The sequence below is a fragment of the Amphibalanus amphitrite genome, unplaced genomic scaffold, assembly GCF_019059575.1.
Source record: "Amphibalanus amphitrite isolate SeventyFive unplaced genomic scaffold, NRLGWU_Aamphi_draft 000210F_arrow, whole genome shotgun sequence".
NCBI classification, from domain to species: domain Eukaryota; kingdom Metazoa; phylum Arthropoda; class Thecostraca; order Balanomorpha; family Balanidae; genus Amphibalanus; species Amphibalanus amphitrite.
Window position 1 is genome coordinate 467,212 of NW_024881705.1, and position 10,555 is coordinate 477,766.

A 10,555-nucleotide genomic window follows, 5' to 3' on the forward strand; every position below is an offset into this window, starting at 1 on the left:
GTATTTCGTAACAGTCAATACTGAGCATAAAGGCCACGTCGGGAACATAGCGGAAACTGGGCATCGATGTTCAAGAACGGTTCGGAATATACATAGACATCCGACTCGTGAGAGACGATTGGTTTGTTCTTGGAAATGTTGTGCTTCGGGGAGAAACAGCAGAGGTTCTTGCAAGTAAGAACAGAGCACTTCGTAGCGCTTTCTGCCATAATACATACGTTGATCTCAGACGCGAATCATTGCCTTTCGTGGCAGGTGACCTTGTTGTCTTTCCAGCCAACAAAAATCGGTCCGCCGAATTCCACCAGCCGTGGTCGGAGCACATCGTTCATCGGCATATTACTCACTGTGCGGCGAGCCATTTGTGGAATACCCATCGCTCCCATCATTACAGTCATTCTCCGTAGTGCAGCGCGGCCGACTCAGCTGAACAGTTTGAGTCTGAGTTCCCGTTACAGCACCGGGCACCCGGCAGCGCTCCGCGTGGGCCGTCCACGGCCGTCAGCCGCGCGGCGCCGGCCGTCTCACAAACAGTCTCGATTGAGTTAAACAGCTCACTAATTAATACGACCTTTATTTCACCTCGGCGCCACCATCTGGTGACGTCATTAGCCCAGTGTGGTGATCGTCCAATCAAGAGGCGGCGCGGCGGCCTGTCGGTAGCTGCACGCTCGCGACTGATTGCTGCATCGCCGCCTCCCCCGATGTGCAGTGCACGGGCGGGAGGGGCGGCCGGCGCGCGCACTGTTTGTGAGAGGCGGCTGACAAGACAGCCTCCCCTCCACGGATGATGGGATGATGGGGCGGTGACGGGTGGAGGACAGGACGACAGGGGTGTGCTTCTGTGTACGGCCACCGCGACTGACCCGAGCGGACCCGCCGACACTCGGCTTGGTACACCCAATTGAAGAATGCATGCGGGCTTGTAGACAATAATGGAAGAGGATGTGCTGGGGGTTTAGACGAGACCCCAACATCCGGCACATTTTGCAGTCTCATTGAGAAGAAGCGGATCATTGACCGTCTTTTCGTCTGTAGATATATGAGCACATAATGTACCCAGGTATTATGGGACTGCAGCCTGCAACCACGAGTTTCGAACACTCTTTCTCTCTTCATGAGTTCAAAAACAAATGTGTGAGTCTACAAGAAGAGTTGTGTCTCGCTGGCTGCCAGCGAAATGAGGCCAAATGAATGCCAACAGGATGTGGCTGCCAATGAATTGCATGAAGTCAGCACTAGATTCGCGGTGGCGTACGAATGCATAATAACCTTCTCATTTACTGATGATAAAAGGGCATCGGAATCCCAGTGGCTCTATTTAGGTGCCAGAGAAACAATCCAATGACACTTTTATGCAATGCAGCTTGCATAAATTTGTTTTCTTGTTTGATAACCATCTCGTTTTAATTAACAGAGCTCAGCTCGTTAGCATGGATCCTGTCCTGGATTCAGTGCCCCGCTCTAGGCTGACGGCCGGGTCACAGACCCGCCGCAGCGCCGCCCTGTGTCACCATCCCTCGCCTACCCGTGCGAACTACCGTCTCCATCAAATAAAGAATGCATTTCTCATTTACCGGCGTATAAGCCCGCGGGGCCGGCAGGCGCCGAACGGGGCTTCATCTGACAATTTGCCGCAGTGGGTCCGAACAGTGCAGAGGTGTATAGTATACGGTCAGGTGCTGTAATTTAGACGTCTTACTTGTGGAATAAGCGCTCGGTGTATCGGTTTGGATGTGTCGTAACGGTTGGAAGCGGGTTTGGCATATACTCCGTGTCGACTCAGAAAGTAGCATTGAGAGTTATCCCGGACTCGGAGTCAGTCTGGCCTGAGCTTGAAGCCATGCATTTGATCCAGCTAGAGACCAGCTCGCGGGACCAGATAAGCAATCTGACACCAGATGTAACGTCTCCAGGGACCAGAAGCGCTGGCAGTCGTTCGGGCCGCTCCGACTCACACGAGTTAGCTCAGGCCGGCAATCCGGGCCGAGCCGGCTCACTCGGAGTTCACTGTTAACTCGGGTGGGATTGTCACTCCGGGCTGCCCCCATGTATCAGCCCCCGCCCGGAGCTCAGGCGGGGGCGGGGCGGGCTGCGGGCGGGTCGAGCTGCCGCAGCTCACCTGCGGCAGCCCTCCCGAGCTGCGAGACCGAGCCGACCGGCTCGTGGCGCCCCCGGGCGGCGGCCGACGCGTCAGCAGACCACCGCCGCCGCCGCCACCAGGGAAATTATCCACCGCCACCACTGCGCGCCCTACAACAAAGAAGCAATTTCTGCTCTTAATTGACTAATTAATTAAAGGGAGCAGCCGCGGGCGACGCGCCTCCCCGTGTCACTCAGGCCGGTCAGCTCGCGCTGTAACGTCACGGCCCGGGCGGGCCGAAATATCGGCCGATAGAGCCAGAAATTGCCAATTACCACGGCGTCAGTCAGGTGGTAAGGTCTCATAAATAAGCAGGAGTGCTTACACCGGCCGGCCAGCTCGGCTGTCTAAAAAGCGCAAAGAATTGAACATTTAGCGAGTGAGCGCTAAGTTGGCGCGCGTGTCGACGGACGGACAGTCGGCGTGTGCGGCGGCGGGTGCGCTGCACACCGCGCAGGGCTGAGTCGTATACAGTAGCTCGTATCGAAACGACTCGGCCTACAGCGCGTCACTGGATTTCACTCTCTTTTAGTTGATCACCAATGCGACTTGGAGGTTTCGGCTTATGTTCCAGCGGTAGAAGTTGGTAGCCGGGTGAGGTAAACCAGGTAGTCGGCAACTGTGCGCCGCCGCGCTGCCCACCTACCGGCTCCGGTGAGTCGGCCACATTTACCCGGTGAGAGAACAACGGTCCGCCGCAGCTGGTTTGGGGACGCTTTTTGCAGAGCAGCTTCAGTCGGGGACAAACTGTAGCCGAGGATATAATAATCAAACTTCCTGGACATCCACTTAGTCATGACGATAGGCCCTCTCCTCTGCTAGATGAAGGCCTGGTGTTTGATTCAGGCAGCACTCGGAAGCACAGTGCCAATCAACAATGTGGCTACAGCTGCCTAAGCTCAAAATCTCTGTCTCATCTGGTAGAAGAGGTCTCGGGGGAAAAGCCTTCATACGACCGCATATTAACATTTAATTTGTCTTCATGGCTTTAAAGTTAGCTTTGTTCCACTAGAAAAGGCTGAAATTCCTATCTTTGTTGCCAGTGCATGTTTGTTTCCACGCCAACTTCGAGTTTCACAATAAAATTTGCATTTTTTGCTCAACAATAAAACATTATTATCCTACATTTTCAGCATCATAACAAGAGCGATCAGGGCAATTATCGCAGACATGATTCCGGCTGACATTCTGTGGTTTGTCGGTCCTCCTCCGCGTCTCCGATCAATCGGTCAGTGCTCATCCGAGCTGACTGACTGGAAGGACGCCCCCTGACCGCTGACGAGTGCACAGAGCGGCCATTAGTGCACACACACACCTACCCGCCGCAATTGTTTTTAGCGTGCTCGCATTACTTTGCTAGGTCAGATCTTCTCCGGTAGTGGGATGAGTCTCCGAGGTCAGGGCGGGGTCACCGTCCGTCCGGGGTTGTCCTTGTCTCGTGCCGTGTCGGGTCGTTCAGTCTTGTTCCGTCATGTTCGTCTCGTCTCGTCCACTTCTCGAACTGTCCCATCTCGTCCAATAGCTCCCTTTTCAGTCCAGTACAGTTTGGTTCTGTTCCACCCCAGTCAATCGTGTCAATCGAAGCCCAGCCCATCCCTGTGCGCACCGCACTACACCTTGTCAATCCTACTCCACCTCATTCCATCTAGCCCAACATGCCCGTCCATTCCGCCCTTCTCTATACCATCCAACTCTATCCCTCTCCATCCCATCTCGCCTCACTCCATCCCATCCCATTCCATCCCATTCCGCCGTCTCTCGTCAGCGCGTCATTAGTGATTTGCCGCCACCACCGCCGTGGGGACGTGCCTTTGATCGCAGGCCGGCCCTCCGGCTCTCTGTGCACTAACGAGCACGGCACTGCAGCGACATTCACGTCCCAGAGACACAGGATCCGCCCCGGCAAATATCGTAATTAATTATCCCATGCGATTTCTCAGCGACAAAGAAGATTATCGGAGCTGCGCGACAGGCTCTTAGTGTAACAACGTCTGTCTCTGGGGTGGGCGGCGATCAATAGCAGCGGTAATTAGCGCATACATTCTTTGTTAAGAAAATGTCGCCTGGCAGGGCGCAATGAGTCGTGCTGTGCTGTGCAGAGGGGGAGATGAGTGGGAGAGAGAGGGGGAGAGAGAGAGAGAGAGAGAGAGAGAGAGAGAGAGAGAGAGAGAGAGAGAGAGAGAGAGAGAGACAGACAGACAGACAGAGACAGAGAGGGAGAGGATTGGTGATGGACGAGCATTGTCATGGAGAGAGGGAGACGACGAAGTGCCTTGAAGTGCCAGTAAAGGCAGAGTGACAATGAGTAGGGGTCATGGAGAGATATTTGTGGAGCAGGCGTTGACACGTTAGTATGGCGGGTGTTCAGGTCATGTTTTTAGGGATGAAATGTACCCGGAAAAGTTATGCACATGTCTAAAACCAACACCCTGCGGCGGCCAGCCCGTTGACTGTGTTAATTGCAATTTTTACGCCTCGCGATCATTGCGAGTGCATTGCTATCGTGACATGCACCTATGTCGCTCACTCTCTCATTCATTGATATTTATAAAACCACCTGTTATTGCCCACGTCTATCCTTATTACATGTATACCAATAAAAATATTTCTTTAGGGAAGTTTTGTATTATTATTTGACAAACATTTGTACAAACATTTGTATTTCCAATTTATGGCTTTTATACTCGTATGTATGCATGTACATACAAATTAAATGAAGTTTTAAATAAGTAAAATGCTGAATCATGACGAAGCTCAGGAACTTATTGCATGAATAGCTATCAAATACAATTAATTTATTTCATATGTTTCTAAATGTTTCATCAACATTACATGCTTCTGTGGAACCCGAACTACAGATTGGTGGCACCCCATTTTCCCAAACTTATTCATCAAAGTTTGGTATAGGAGTTGGTCTGACAAACACCCGTTTTGCATAATGTATGGCTTAGCCAGTATGCAGACAGCAGAGCTGCGTATGCTCTCCAACTCAGCACGGTGGGTGGAAGTTACAGTGCGTTTTCCGACCCAGGTGTAGCTGGGCTTCTTCATTGGTCCAGCAGTAAGGGCTATAGGGCCTAGGCCAAAACTACAGCAGTCAATCTACACAATCGGCGATTGGCAACAGTAATGGCTGACCAAGATGTCTATCAATAAGTATCATCCACTCCTTAGGCCGGAAACATGAACACAGATGATTACGGTGGTCGTTACAGAGGCATTAGGTATTACTGGCATAAGCGCTAGGGCATTGTTTGACGAAAGATGGTCGGTCGCCCTGGCATGCTGGAATGGCACCACGGAATTTTTGCTTGCCATTAGGCGCGAAAGTATCGAACGTTTGAGGATATCTGGTAGATAGGACCACTGATAAATGCCATTTTTGGCACTCTTATATGTTATCGCCGCATGGGATCGGATGGGAAATTTCGAGGCAAAGTTTCATTAATAAGCAACATGTCATGTTTGGTGCAACCATGCAGAATTAGCTGCCGAGCGAAAACAATTGACAATGCATCTTGGTCGGAGGGTATTTTCTCGCCCGAGGAGAAAAATGTCCAGTATTTAGGAGCGCGGCCGGTGCGAGATCTTCCTGTGAGGAGTGCCGGCGCGTCGCCACCGTTCCTCCAGGAGCCGATGGCGATCGCCGTCGCCGCCGACACGCGCCGCGCCGACGGTCGGGCCACTTCCAGTAGTGGAGGAGCAACACGAAATCGGCACCCACCCGGCCCGCGCCGGCGGCCCTATCCGCCATCGGCAGCCGTCGACAGATTGACGACAAAACACACGGCTGGATATCGGCTTCCACAAATACAGATTACCCGGCGATGGAGGGCATAGTTTCCTGCATGTCCAACATGGACCGACTGACGATCAGAGAGACTTAGTCAGGGCCGGTGAGAAGGCACCGGGCGAGTGAATTTGAAAATGGACCATGAGAATAAACGGCACGGCGACGAAGAAGAAGGCCCAAAATGATTGATGGAGGCGATAAACAAGTTTTTTTGTTCTTGTATTCTAATTGTAATTTACTAAACTTGGTGATATTGTCCAGATAAACAACTTTTCATTTCAAATTTTACACAAATGCTAACTGACAGGCGTGTAAAAATACATAGATTGCTGAAAAAAGTAGTGAAGAGCAAATTACATTTTGCAACAATAAGTTGTTATCAAACAAAATTGTTGTTCTTGGCACTCAACGGAATATGAAGAACTCAATCTTATATCTAGCAACAACAGACAATTTGTTCAGGGATGCAAATGCTAATAAGTGTAAAGTACCTATAACATGATGAGAAACATGCATGTCGTTTTGGTGGTGCAGGCGTTGGTTGTCAAAATGTTGCAAAGTTTTCAAAATAAAAATAAAATGTTCAGAGTTATGTGCAACGTTTCAGTGCAACCATTGCACAGTGGACACGTTTGAGTGCAATGGTCAGACGCTTCTATATGCATTTGGATATTGGATTAAAATCAAGCTCTTGAATTAAACAGATGGAAAACCATTCAAGTGCCTCACCCCAAAAACAGTCATTCCACCGAGATTCTAAAACGTGAGATAGAAATATGAAGCTAGCGAAGCGTTTCGAATCGATATCTCTGCTGCGAGCCTCCCACGATTTTATGAAAGTTAATGGCCACGACCGGTACTGGACCGACATTTTGTTGGCTTTTTGTGCGTCCCATTCCAGTCTAGAGCAATGATTGGAAGGCCCGGTGTGGTATGAGCAGATCTGTTACCGTCCCTTCCAGCGATTGTGGTCAGCGCGACAAACTGACTTCCAAGCGTGACTGTCAGACCATGAACAACTAGGAGAAGACAAGAAGAAAAATGTTGCATAAATGCTAAATCAACCGTTACAACATAAGTGAAGTGAGCTTGGGCGCAGGGAATTCCTAAATGAAAACCCAGCACACATGATAACAATTTTGAAAAGCATATATTACTTTTTTCCAGAAAGCTAGAATTTTAAAACTACAATTTTTAGTCAGCATTGTTTTCATGCTGAAGCATACCACAAGAGCCATCCAAATTTTTGTACATCGAAAACCTTCTTTGCAATATTTTTCAACCTCTTAAGCACTTCTTCCCAAGCTCCGGTGGAGTCAACAGCTCTGGGGCTTACTCCTCAGTTAGAGTAAATCACACTTGAGCACATCAGACGAAGAAAGCTCAGCTCGTCGCCAGAACGATCCTTCGATAGCTGCCACACTTAACCGGGACGTTTTTCTGCGTGCGACACAAGTTCCTCCATCGCCAACTCGGCCAAAGTGGGAGAGGCCGGCCGGCGGGCCGTTTTTGCTGACCTCGGGGGCGGCAGTGGACGCAACAGTGTCGACATCGACATCGTCGGGGGCGCGCGCCCGGCGTGGGAGCGCTGCCGGCCGCCGGGCACGCGCCCCATGAGAACTCACCCCAATCTGCATACAGGCGCGGCGCAGCACACAAAGGGTCGCCAGCCGGCGGACCCACGGCGGCGCCGGCGGCGGCAGCGGCCGGCTCACTCACCTCCTCGCGGCGAGCGTCGGCGCCGCTCTCCGGGCTCTCGTTAGCATCGCAGCCGACGAACTCAAATATGCACACCCCGGCCCTAATCAATGAGCGCCGGATCGCAGCGCCCCGTGCGCAGATTCTTGCGTATCGGGCGGGCGCGGCGCGGCGGTTCGGCGGACGGCGGGTGGCGCTGCAGCGGCGCGCGGCGGCCACTCTCTCTCGGCACGGCACGCGGCGAGCGGCGAGCGCGCGGCACCTCCTCACCCCCGCGCGGTCGGGGCGCAACTGGCCGGCCGGCCGGGCCGCCGCTAATTAGCGGCAGGCTGGGGGAGGGATTTACCGCTAAGACCCGCCCCGCGAGGCGGTCGCCCATTAGCATCCGCTCATCAGCCTATTAATAGGTGTTGACATGGGTGCACTGCTGACGCTGGCGCCGCCTGGTGGCGCAAACAGACTCCGTGTTGTTACCGGTGTGGAGTGCGGCACTGCGGTGCGTGGACGGCGCGGAGCGCCCTCACTGAGGGATTAATCGGGCTCCGACTGATCAGCACGGCCCGAGGCGGGGGCACGCACCACGCACCGGGCGCAGGGGTGCTCTGGGACACCGGTACCTGCCGACAGGGAGCCGCCGGAACCAGCAGGTGCCCCCCCCCCCCGGCCGACGGCTCCCGGCCTTCCCCCGGGGTGCGTGGTCGGACCGAGGGTCCACCCCCCCCCCGCACACACACACGTGGCGGCACGGCAACGTGGTCTAGGTTCTTCATGGTGACACAATCCATCGCTATACCTACCCTAACACAAGATTTCCCGGATTATGCTCTACTGAGATCAAATTTTCTTATTTTACTCTTTTTTTTTAATTTAGCCACATCTTTTCTTTATGTAAAGGGCAACACGGCTGTGCGCTAACATTCTTTACGTTAGTGTAATATCGAGGTTCTCCCTGAATCATATTTTAAGTTTTTGACATGAATTGTACCTAACTGAAGCTTTCATGTCATATATTTTTACCCCAACCACGCCCAACGTATGAAACATCTCCAACTCTAGGGCTGGGTCTGACCGTACAGGTGCACCTTCTTTTCTGCAATATTTTTATTGGCCACTCGCTAAGGCTTCCATATACTCAACACCAGTTACCTGAAATCGTTGAGGAAAAATCATCCAGCGATAATTAGTCTTTCCTTAGGTAAATATTTTAACAAAGTCAATATTTTTCCCTTATGAAATACATCATTGAAGTCGTTACCTACTCCGAAAAACGCACAAACATAATGGCTGAACACTAAGGTGACCCAATAAAAATAATCAAAAGATTCCCTTAGTACCTATATTGGATTATGTTGGTGCTGTTTCCTCATCAACCGCTGCCTCATGAACCGAAAATGTGTGTTACTCCTGGATTTTTTCTTCACCACTTCTGTATATATATGCATAATACAGAATATACAGAATATACAGAATACAGATGCAGTTAAAATGTATTAAAAAGTGATTTATTTGGATAAGAGCATCTTTGAAAAACGTTGCTTCGATCACTGAAATGTAAGATCATTTTTCATTTCACTCCACAGTCGCTGGGGTATTTTGACACTATGAATTAGTATAAGGTTATCCAATAAAAATGATAAAACGTCCACAATTGTTTATTTGATTATGTTGATACTTATTATGATGTTGGAAAATGACCTTATGCTCATGATACAATGAATTGCCCATTTTTTGTTTAGCATTACATAATATTTTCATGCAGGCAAAACCTATGGAAAAGCTGATGAAAAGTGAATTATATTGTATGGTATTCATGGAAAAGTTGTTTTAGTAACTTAACTAGATGTAGAACCATTTTCCAATTCACTCCGTAGTTTCAGTGCAGACTCTTTTGCAGCAAGTGAAATGCAAAATATATGCAATAGTAATGATAGACATTGTTTCTGTCTAGCATTTTATTAAACTTGACAATCGGACGTTAAAGGTTTGACGACTCTTTGCCCCACCAACTTTCCTGGAAAATCTTCACCTATGCACAGTTGTTAAGTATTTCGCCACAGCCGGTGTTAAAAGCCCATCAGGAAAAAAGGATTGTATCCAACGTCGGAAGGAGACTTGAAAAGACTGCAAACGAAAGCTTGCAACGGAAACCTTTTTATCATCAGTCTTCGAAATTTAAGCTCATCCATGCTCAGATCAAATATAAGACATTGGAACTTCAGAGTTCAGCAGCATCTGATTCGACTGGGTCACACCTTTTGCTGAGTATCGTTCATCATCAGGTCAGCCATTCGCGGCACTAATTTTATCATAGTGCCAGTTCAAACAGGGGTCGTTGTGTAGAAATACAAGACGCACAACAAAGTGAAACTTATAGTAGAGCTCATACCGCATCAATTTGGCATCGGGTGTTGACATTTAGAGCCAGGTCGGGCTCGTGACTTTCGGAGGCGATTGGGAAAAGTAAAAATGCCTCCTGTTTCGAACAATCACGCCAAAACCATAAGCTGCTCCCAGAATCATGACATCTTTATCCGTGCGCAATTTTCAAGGCGAAGTTGATGGTCGGCGGTCGCCTGCGAGGTCATATTAGGTCATGAAAGGTCGCCAATACTTTTTAAACAGTGACTTTTGATGGAGACATGCTGGACCAATGAAACAAGTGGAATGCATTCAGGTCAGCAATGATGATAAACTGATATGCAGCATGTCCATTTCCGGTTCGGTCATGACGCTGACGAGCTAAAATTTTGTAGTTAAACTTTCGAGGTCAAATTATATTGGCGCGCCTGAATGAGAGAAACACATTGCCTGGTGGTGAAAACAACGTCGTGCAACGATTGAGTGAAGAGATTATGACGGAAGAACAGTTTCCACAAAATATTGTTTATTTTGATGACGAAAATTCAACTGTATGCTTTTGA

At 49.9% G+C, this 10,555-nt stretch overlaps 1 protein-coding gene across 2 annotated transcripts in view; it reads right to left on the bottom strand.

The window, feature by feature from the left end:
- The window catches only part of LOC122385143 (zinc finger homeobox protein 3-like), an 88,767-nt gene extending 80,863 nt beyond the window's left edge, over positions 1–7,904 (bottom strand). The window contains exon 1 of one of the 2 annotated variants that reach the window (XM_043373192.1): positions 7,656–7,904. The gene's annotated coding sequence lies outside the window, so the exon portion shown is untranslated. Of the gene's footprint in view, positions 1–7,561 lie in introns of both variants that reach the window. The other variant, XM_043373194.1, reaches the window with a different exon arrangement.
- Between the last annotated feature and the right edge of the window lie 2,651 nt (positions 7,905–10,555).